The sequence below is a fragment of the Miscanthus floridulus genome, chromosome 1 (genome assembly GCF_019320115.1).
Source record: "Miscanthus floridulus cultivar M001 chromosome 1, ASM1932011v1, whole genome shotgun sequence".
Taxonomy (NCBI): Eukaryota; Viridiplantae; Streptophyta; class Magnoliopsida; order Poales; family Poaceae; genus Miscanthus; species Miscanthus floridulus.
The window spans coordinates 158,943,984-158,953,861 of NC_089580.1; the positions used below are offsets into that span (position 1 = coordinate 158,943,984).

At 50.7% G+C, this 9,878-nt stretch overlaps 1 long non-coding RNA gene across 4 annotated transcripts; it reads right to left on the minus strand.

The window, feature by feature from the left end:
• Positions 1 to 4,378: 4,378 nt before the first annotated feature.
• LOC136499657 (uncharacterized) lies at positions 4,379 to 6,582 on the minus strand. Of its 4 annotated transcripts, XR_010769986.1 has the most exons (5): positions 6,287 to 6,582; positions 5,895 to 6,067; positions 5,668 to 5,765; positions 4,941 to 5,049; positions 4,379 to 4,505 (listed from the first exon to the last, which is right to left on the minus strand). It is a non-coding gene; the product is annotated as an uncharacterized lncRNA (long non-coding RNA). The 4 variants fall into 4 exon arrangements; XR_010769984.1 differs by lacking the exon at positions 4,379 to 4,505 and having other exon boundaries at positions 4,853 to 5,049; XR_010769985.1 differs by lacking the exon at positions 4,379 to 4,505 and having other exon boundaries at positions 4,853 to 5,049; positions 5,668 to 5,801.
• Between the last annotated feature and the right edge of the window lie 3,296 nt (positions 6,583 to 9,878).

The following is a 9,878-nucleotide window of genomic DNA, read 5'->3' on the forward strand; positions in this document are numbered from 1 at the left end:
ACCGTCGCAAGCCGTTTGGCGGGATTTTCCCGCTTCTCCCATCGTGAACGCGCGTATGAGCGGAACCAGACAGGGCCATAGGGTCTGTTTGGTTCAGCTCATCTGAGTCTTGCTTATAAGCTGAGCAGGATTATTTGATAAGTCGCGATACGTAAAATCTAAGTTGAGCGTTTGGCTGGCTCGATTATTTTGGGATGGATATTTTGCACTAGGAACCCTGACTTTTCTCAAACTATGTAGCACTGTTTACTACTATTCCTGTGAGTCTATAGCCTTACAACTGGACCCAAATAAAAGTATCTATTTACATCCAGGTCCTTCTTCGTGGGGGAGACTCTACGGCTGCGGGCTCCGAGAGAAGGAGGAGCTCCCGGCGAGGGGGAGGAGCTCCAGGCGAGGAGGAGCTTCGGCGGCCGGTGGAGCTGCGGGCGGGCGGAGCTGCGGCTACGGGCGGATGAGAGGGGGAGGAGCTCTAGGCGAGGAGCTCCGACGGTAGGCGGAGAAGCGAGCGGGCGGATCCGTCGGCGGAGCTACGGGCGGGCGGGCAGATCCGCCGGCGGAGCTACGGCTGCGGGCGGATGAGAGGGGGAGGAGCTCCAGGCGAGGAGGAGCTCCGGTGGTAGGCGGAGAAGCGAGCGGGTGGATCCGTCGGCGGAGCTGCAGGCGGGCAGATCCGCCGGCGGAGCTACGACTGCGGGCGGATGAGAGGGGGAGGAGCTCTAGGCGAGGTGGAGCTCCGGTGGCCGACAGAGCTGCGTCCGGTAGGCGGAGAAGCGAGCAGGCGGATCCGTCGGCGGAGCTGCGGGTGGGCGGATCCGTCGGCAGAGCTACGACTGCGGGCTCTGAGAGGGGGAGGAGCTCCAGGCGAGGAGGAGCTCCGGCGGCCAGCGGATTTTGCGGGCGTGCGGAGCTGCGAGCAATCGGAGACCCAGGCGAGCGCTCGGGAACGCGGCTCGTGTTTTCCAAATCACGGCCCTTCGGTCGCTTTTTCCAATCGCTGTTGCGGGGAGGAAATCGAACGCGAACGCCGCGTTTGCGATGGAGACCGAGCCATTTGGCGGGATTTTCGTGCTTCTCCCGTCGCGAACGGCCGAATGAGCGGAACCAAACAGGGCCTATGTAGGAGAGGGATTGCTGGATCATGGGATCCTCCTCTCCTAGGATGCCTCCCGTTTGGACCAGCGTCCTGCACAGGTCAGCTATAGTTATAATTGTGTGTTTTTTTGTGTTCTGGAACAGATGGATTATGTTTTATCATATCGATGACAAAGTTTGACCATACGGGCTCATAGTATATCTGCAGTAAGATGTTTACGAAGTGTTGTGTGGATTTTTTCACTTGTATTCCGTAATAAAATGAGAAAAGTTGGACCACATTATTAGCCTTGCATAGGAATTGTTGTTTTGGATAGGCATGGATTAATCCCGTTCCCTCGGTTCTAACTCCGTCGGCTTTTGCCCCTAAAAAAAAAACTCTGTCGGCTTTTGTTATTATACTAGTACTACGTACCCTACGTTGTTCGAGCTGGTGCGTTACTACTGGGCTGCCCGTGCTATATGTGTCCTTGTTCCGTCAAGGCGTCAACCGCTACTTGGCTGGTGGGATTCTTCTAATCCTACTGTTGGTGCTGACCGCCTCCCCATGTGTCTCCAATTATCACGTCCCTAACCCCGAAGCTCTCTTCCCTAGGAATAATCAAAGGCCAGTTGGATCACCCATCACCGACGACGACGACGCGGCCCCTATCGCTGCTATGCTGCATTGTAAACTATACACGGAGCGCACGCCGGAGCTCTGGGATCGGGAGCGGCGGGAATCACGAGTGCCGAACACGACGACGATCGACCTCGACGTGCCCGTCACTCGAGCCACCCTCCGTCTCGTCTCATCACATCAGGCACCCCAAATTAACAAGAGCCATTTTCGCTCGCGCAGCAGCTGGCTGTCTGCCTGAGCAAGGAAACCATCATGACCATGACGCGCCTGGCCGCTGCCCCCCTCTCCCTAGCTAGCGCACCGCGTACTCCTACTCCCGTGTCCTGTCGACTTCGCCGCGGCGCATCCTCCTCCTTTGTGGTTGCGCACTAGTGTGTCTCGTCTCGCCATCTAGATGGCCAACGAACGACAAGTCTGAGGCTTGAACCGCGCCGCGCGTTTCTAGATCGCCGCCAACCAGAGCGAAACCGACGACCAGGGCGAGGTGCTTGCTGGCTTGCTGCCGGTATATTTCAGCTGCCGAAACGTCACCGAGTCGCGAGTCATGACGGCAACATGGAGTTTGAGTTTGACGCGCGCCGCCGATCCATCGCGAGTCGTGGCCTCTGGAAAAAGGGGAAATGGGCATCAGATGCGCGATGCGGAGGTCAATCTTAGAAGGGTTGGTTGTTGCCAAGGCGCTCCGACGCTCCGTGTGCGATCGCGTGCTGTGGCAGTAGCAAACGCGATGGGTTGACGTCTCGGCGAGCGTGAGGCCACATGTACGTCCTGCCCGCCGGCGCGAGGCTGCCTACCCCCGTTGATACTCTGACCCGGCCGATCGGCAGCGCGCGCGCGAGGGCGCCGGCTGCTGGTTCGTGCTCACCAGTCACCACGGCGGCTGCCTTCCTCCGATCCTCCCTCCCCGTCGGTTGTCGGCTGCTATTACTCGGTCCAAGTCCTGTGCGGACATGTGCGTTATGCTTTCCAACTACGTCGACCACGACGCCTTATGCTATTACTCGGTCCTATGCCGGGTGCACTGGCGCGCAGCAGTTGACCAGTTCGTGGCTGCACGCCTACTCTGCCTGCACGTTTGGAGCCACAGCTGCATTTGGCGCCCAATAGTTCTGGTGCGCACAGGCCAGGGAAATGGAAACCCATTCCCTATATCGGCAAAACTCGGACAGGGCCTCGTTTAGATTACACGTTTTTTCACTCTCTCTCCATCACATCAAATCTTTAGATATATGCATGGAGTATTAAATATAGATAAAAAAATAACTAATTACACAGTTTGATTGTAAATTACGAGACGAATCTTTTAAGTCTAGTTAGGACATGATTGGACAATAATTGTCAAATAAAAACGAAAGTGCTACAGCGCCAAATACCGATTCCTAACCCAGGCCTTGTTTAGATGCAAAAAATTTTGCAAAATGGCTACTGTAGCGTTTTCGTTGTTATTTGACAAATAGTGTCCAATCATAGTCTAATTAGGCTTAAAAGATTCGTCTCGTAGATTTCGTCTAAACTGTGTAATTAGTTTTATTTTTTATTTATATTTAATGCTTCATGCATGCGTTCAAAGATTCAATGTGACAGAAAATGTGAAAAATTTTGCAAAATTTTTTTTAAACTAAACTGGACCCCAATCTAAACAAGCCCCAGGTTTCTGATCTCTTCAGAGCTGACGAGACAAAGACCTATAGAGCCTTGTACGGTTCTGGTGCGACATGGCACCAGGGTCGTACTATTCGCGCGTGTAGCAGCCGTGGGCAGGACGCCAGTGGGTGGGCAGTGGGCACCGGCGCACCGAGATTGGCCACAGACAAAGGCCGTGCGGGCGGGGCCACCCGGGACCGGGAAACCCGACGCCGGGCGGCGGGCGCGCGGATTTGACTAGGGGCCTGTTGGTTGGCAAAATTTTTGGCGAAACGCTGCTGTAGCATTTTCGTTGTTATTTGGTAATTAGTGTTCAATCATAATATAATTAGATTTAAAAGATTCGTCTCGTGGATTTCGTCTAAACTGTGTAATTAGTTTTATTTTTTATTTATATTTAATGATTCATGTATGTGTCTAAAGATTCGATGTGACGGGGAATCTTTAAAAATTTTGGCAAAATAAAGGGAACTAAACTGGCTCTACGAGCGCGTTGCCTGCCGCGGTCTCCGCTCCGTCGCCGTCGCCGTCGCGCGTGTCTATCACCTAACGCCAGCCAAGTGGGGCGAGTACATTATGAGGACGCCGCGACCGCGAGGACGTGACGACGGCGCTTGTGTCGTCGATAACCACCGCGGGATCGACGCGGTTCGCACGCTGCTTTGTTGCGTGTTCCGGATTCGGCCGGCGCGTGGATGATGATTCGCCGTCGTTCGGTGTGGTAGCTCGATTTTCCGCGTTAACAATCGCTCGCTCGCTGTCGCCGTGCACCACCTCAACTTCTCGACTCCAAAGCGTGTGGGCATTCCGGAACAACCCGCATACGTTTTCCTACGCTGAAAGGTGTTATAAAAAGTGGATCCCCTGAATGGCTGAATCTTAACCTCCGGCGCCGCCAGACGGCAGCTGGCAGTGGCAGGTATAGCGCCCGAAAGGAGCTAGAGAATGTCATATTTGAAGATCATTAAAAAAAAAACTAGTAATGTGTCCGTGCTAACACTATGATAAAATAGAAAACAAGATAAAATTCTAGAATAATATTGGTCTATTGTTCCCTTTAAGTAAAGCAAAATTCTATTCATGAGAAGGTTCATAGCATGGATGATGTCGATGTCAATCCTTTATCTTGTGATATTTTTTTCTCCTGTTACAACGCACAAGAATATATTTATAAGGATAAATGGCAGATAAATAATTTTATTTACAACTTAAGATTTTTTTGCACATGCATATTACCTTAGATGCTTAATTTATGTTTTAAGCCACATAGGAACCTCTGATTAACAAGCACAGAGCAGTCGAAAAATTGCATCATCCATAGCTGAATCATTTGGTATATATTTTTATATTATCTCAAAATTTTAGCCTAAACCATTTGGCATAAGAAACGAAATCATAGAGGCCAGTCATTATATCTTGTTTAATTTTGTGCATGTACAAATCGGCAACAATGAGACAATGCAGGAACAAAGTGAGATGGATACTCTCTAACCGAAGTAATGATCATGGACAGAAAAAAAAATCTTGAAGTTTGAAACCTTGAATACAACAAACAGTAAGATTTCAGACGAGTTGTTACCGCGATCACATAGAGGAGGCTGGAGCTGCAGCCCCTGGTCCTGCGAGGTCCACTGCCTCCTTTCCTCAGTAGCACCAACAGAGCCAGAAACAGACTGTTTTCAACAATCCTGAAAGAGTGAAGAATGAACTTTCAAACGCCTAGAAATCTGAACATCACTTTTTGAACTTGCTGGAATTTGTTGCTACTCTGCAACACAAATACAAAACCCACAGCCCCTCATTGATTTGCATGAACATAAACAACTAATCCCTCAGGAAAGAAAGTCCATGATTGCCTTTCTGCTGATTTGAGCAAGGAGGTGGACAAGTGGTGAATACACATTCTATGTGAGAAAAAATGGATGGTGCAGAGAGCAACATTATGCTCATTGTTGTGACAGGAACCCCAAAACTCTGAACGGAACTACAAAAGATTGTAACAAAATAATTACCTTATCTGTATTTACTACTCTAAAAATTGTAGTATTTTAGTGCCACGAAATATGATATGGTTGTTATCCCTCTTTATGGATTGCATATCCTTAGGACCACGTCCAGCAATTGAATCCCGTCAGTAGATGTATGGTCAGAGCTAGCCTTTGAAACCACAGATAATTATACATGTAATTTCACTCGAACTTGAGATCTTTGAAACCACAAATAATTTTTCAAGTAATTTCCATAGTAATTACACATCCCTTCCCAACTGAGCCCTGAAGAAGGACCAGACGTCCAGACCATCTCACCTAGAGCTCGCCTACATCTCCTCCCACTAAGCCCCGTGGCAATGGGCATGACGTCCTCCCTTGTCCCCTGCAGCACACCCACGCGGCCACCACCGCCACTGGAGCAGAGAAGAACTCCATCAGGGAATCCAGATCTAAGGGAGAAAAATTCTTACCTGAGAGGACAACACACCAATAAAAAATAAAAAAAGTAAAAAATATTCAGAGAAAAGAAAATTTCCACTCACTGTTATGCATCACAACACAACTTAAACCAGTGTTTCATATCCCTCCGATCCCCAATATATATACAAGGCACTGAGCTTTTAACTGACCAATGCTGAACATGGCCATTCTTGTGCCCGACTTTGACATGATGAGCACCGACGCTTCGAAAACGCTGGGCAGCTCGATGTGCAGCCTGTTTAGTTTCAGGAGAGCAAAGGATATTCCATCTTCAGACATTCAGAATAATGTGAACATGGCGTAATCCCACATTACAGAGATCTCCACATTACACATGCATGAACCAAAACTCATGGCTGGCGCAGATTCAGAAAAGCATCAACCGGAGGCAAGAGGGGTTTCACGAACAGGCCACGAGTGGGAGAGAGAGGAAGGGAGGGAGGAAATGCTGGACCTGGACCGGAGCTTGGTGGTCGTGGAGCCGCAGCCGCCGGCAAGGCCGACTACCGCATCCATGTGCACAGCCGCCGGCTGGGGCTGGCACCGCATCCGCGGATGCTGCCGCCAGGGGAGAGGAAGAGGCGACGTAGCGATCTGCGCGCACAGCCGCCACCAGGGCCGAGCGTCGCGGCCGCATGTCTCCGCCTCCAACGGTCCCGGCGCTCTAGCAGTCCCCCAGCAGCCCACGCCCGGCGGCCATGGCCGCGGCAGCGAGGGACGAGGCAGCCCACGTCAGGGGATTTTTTTTTTAATTTTAACACTTTTTGAAAACTTATTTTACATCTAACATGATCGTTTTTTTAAACTAAGCGTCTATCGTCCTGGCGTGACCGTAGAGTATTAACCCCTATATCCTTACGGCTAGACTTGGGCCGGTCCGGACCAGGGGGTCCGGCCTACTAGAAGACGACGCGCGGCCCAGCCGATCTGCTCGGAGTCCCGCGTAAGGAATCAAGGCAGACTTAGAGATAAAGCAAGATCCTGGTCGGTTAGAATAGAAATCCTTATCCGGCCACCTATGGCAATTGTAACTGGTTAGGATTAGTTTCCAGATCTGTAACCCTGCCTCCTAGACTATATAAGGCGGGCAGGGGACCCCTCTCAAAAATCATCTAATTGACATACAGCAATACAATCAGATGCAGGACGTAGGTATTACGCTTTCACGGCGGTCGAACCTGCATAAAACTTCGTGTCTATCTTACGTCACCATCTCGTTCGTAGCTTGCGCACCTGTCTATCGATAATCTACTACCTTGGGCATAACCCTAGGTAGACTGTCGATCATATTTCGTCAACAGTGGCGCGCTAGGTAGGGGGTGTGCGTACTGCTTTCCAGACGAACAAGATGGTCATCATCCCCGGTTCCATGGCTACGTCAACGGCCTCACGTTCACCATCGGCCAGATCACCTGGACCACTGGTTCCAACAACTTCATCGTCATGACCATGAAGGAGGCGCGGATCCAATCTGCGTCGACCACTGCTTCACCAGCATTAGCTACGGCTCCGACCATGTTGGATCTGGCTCCGGCCACACCGGCATCGTCTTCAGCCACGCCGACAACCCGTCGTTCGCTTCCTCGCTATAAAGGGAAGCAGATCGATAGCACTGACCTTCTCAACTCCATCGATCGGATCGGCACCAAACTTGCTGAAACCCTAGCTCTGGTAGATTCGATTTAAAATCAACATACCGAGCAGGTAACCACTACCCACAACAGATCTACCCGATCAGCTCGGGCCAGTCGTCCTGCACGACTCGGTATGGATCTCGTGGTCACGTCTACTCCTGAAGGGCGCTCCGTTCATCGCCAGCTAGCCCCCGCAACAGGTCTCCGGCTCTCCGAGTGCGAAGCCTTGATGGAGAATTACTAGGCTCAGCCCTATGACCTACGAAACACTGCTTCCAACTACGCGTACAATATACAACGCTGCTCAGATCTGTGTTTTATACATCGACCTCGGCCAAAGTCACGCAACTTCGTCAACATGGTTCGGATTGAGGAGTATCAAGAAGGATCGGTCCACACAGTTCAAGAGGACAGTTCAAGCTCCCCGTCCAGCATTGCATCTATTGGCTCCGTCTATACTGAGCTTCAATATCGTGACAATGAAGAAGTTGAATACGATCTGGATATCCCAGACCACTCCCCGGGTTTTCCATGATTTCCATCCTTCCCACCAAGGCGAGGAGACTTGATCAATGTCGTCAGTAATGACGAGCCACCGACACTTTGCGAAACAGAACAAGAAAGGCTAGCACGCGAAGCATGCAATATTGACCGGTTTAATCGCAGACAAGCCGAAGCCAAGGCAGAAGAGGAGGCACGACGCATAAGGGTCCAGCCACGCGATCTCAACAATGCCTTTGATAGAGTAGGGGAAAAGCATGTCTTTAGGACTCCAAGCGCCAACGTAGCTGTTGCTATGACGATAATGCAACGACTACCCAATACCCCAGAAATTCAGGCAGTTTATGATGATGTACAAGCTTACCTGACGGCTGCTATAGCCCAGACCACAGAGATTGCAAACCAAGTCCGAGCTCTGTCCGTCTCAGTTGAATCAAGCCATAGCCACCAGTACTCAAGTCGCTCACAGCCACCCAACCAACGTGGCTCGCGCAACAATGACCCATCAGACAACCGTCAAGGCAGAAACGGTGGTCATGATAGTGGTCGAGACGACAACCGCCGCGACTATTGGGATGACAACCGCCGTGACTACCGGGACGACAACCACTAAGACAACCGTGACAATCGCCGTGATAACCACAGTCGCGGGGTCAACCAGGGGGGCAATCAGGATCACCGTGATGGCAATAACGATCTCCGCCATTACCTCGGAGAACACGATCTGCACGATCGCATTAATCAAAGAGCCAACGATCGTGCATCCTACGAAAGCTATCGTCGTATGAAATATGATACCACCCACGGCCCTCTAGGTTTGAAGTAGTTTACTCCTCACCTCCGCCAAGTCATGTGGCCAAAAAACTTCAAGCTCAAAATACTCCAGAAGTACGACGGCAAGGAGAACCCCGAGTTATGGGTCATGCTCTATAAAACTACATGCAGATCAGCCATGACTGATGAGCACGTCATGTCTAATTACTTCCTAGTCGCCGTCGGCCATATAGGTCACCAATGGCTGGTCAGCTTGCCGGCGAACTACTTTGATTCTTGGCAAGAGCTCAAGCAAGCATTCATCGACAACTTCATTGCTACTTGCGAACAACCCGGCAACAAATATGATCTGCAGTGGATTCGAGATCACAAAGATGAGCCACTGCGCGAGTACGTCCGACGCTTCTTGGAGATGCGCATCAAGGTCCCATCAATATCCGATAATGAGGCAATCGAAGCTTTCATCACTGGTCTCCGCTTCCACGATGCCCTAAGGGACAAGCTCCTCCGCAAAAGACCTAAATCGGTCACAACGCTCCTAACTACTGCTAAAAAATATGCGAACGCCGATGATGCTAAAAAGATAATCATCGAATAACCAACAAGGGTTCCACGCTCCGACCACCCCCCACACCACGATGACTACAGCGGCAATCATGGTTAGAATGACAATTTTGATCGTCGCAACCAGCGCAATAATTCCCGCGACCACCACAACCAGCGTAATCAGCGGCGTAATCGCCGTGACGATTACAGGGGCAAGCATGATCGGGAAGATGATGGCGAAGTCAACATCATTAAAAAAGGTGGCGGGCATCGCAACTACGAAGAAGACTACGCCAAAGCATTGAAAGGACCCTGCTAGCTCCATCCCAAGTCAAACCATACCATGGAGAATTGCCATATTCTCAAATCCATCTACATGCGTCAATAGGCTCTAGATAAATCCGATAAGCCTAACGATGCAGGGGAGCAGCGTAATGAGGACAACGATGATGAAGACATAGATCCCTATCACAAGTACATCAAGCCAACCAACCGTGTCCACACCATCATTGGGGCAGAGTGTCCATCGAGACCAAACAAGAACGCAAGCTGCTTGCCTGCGCTTGCTTGAACGTGGCCAATGCCGACAAC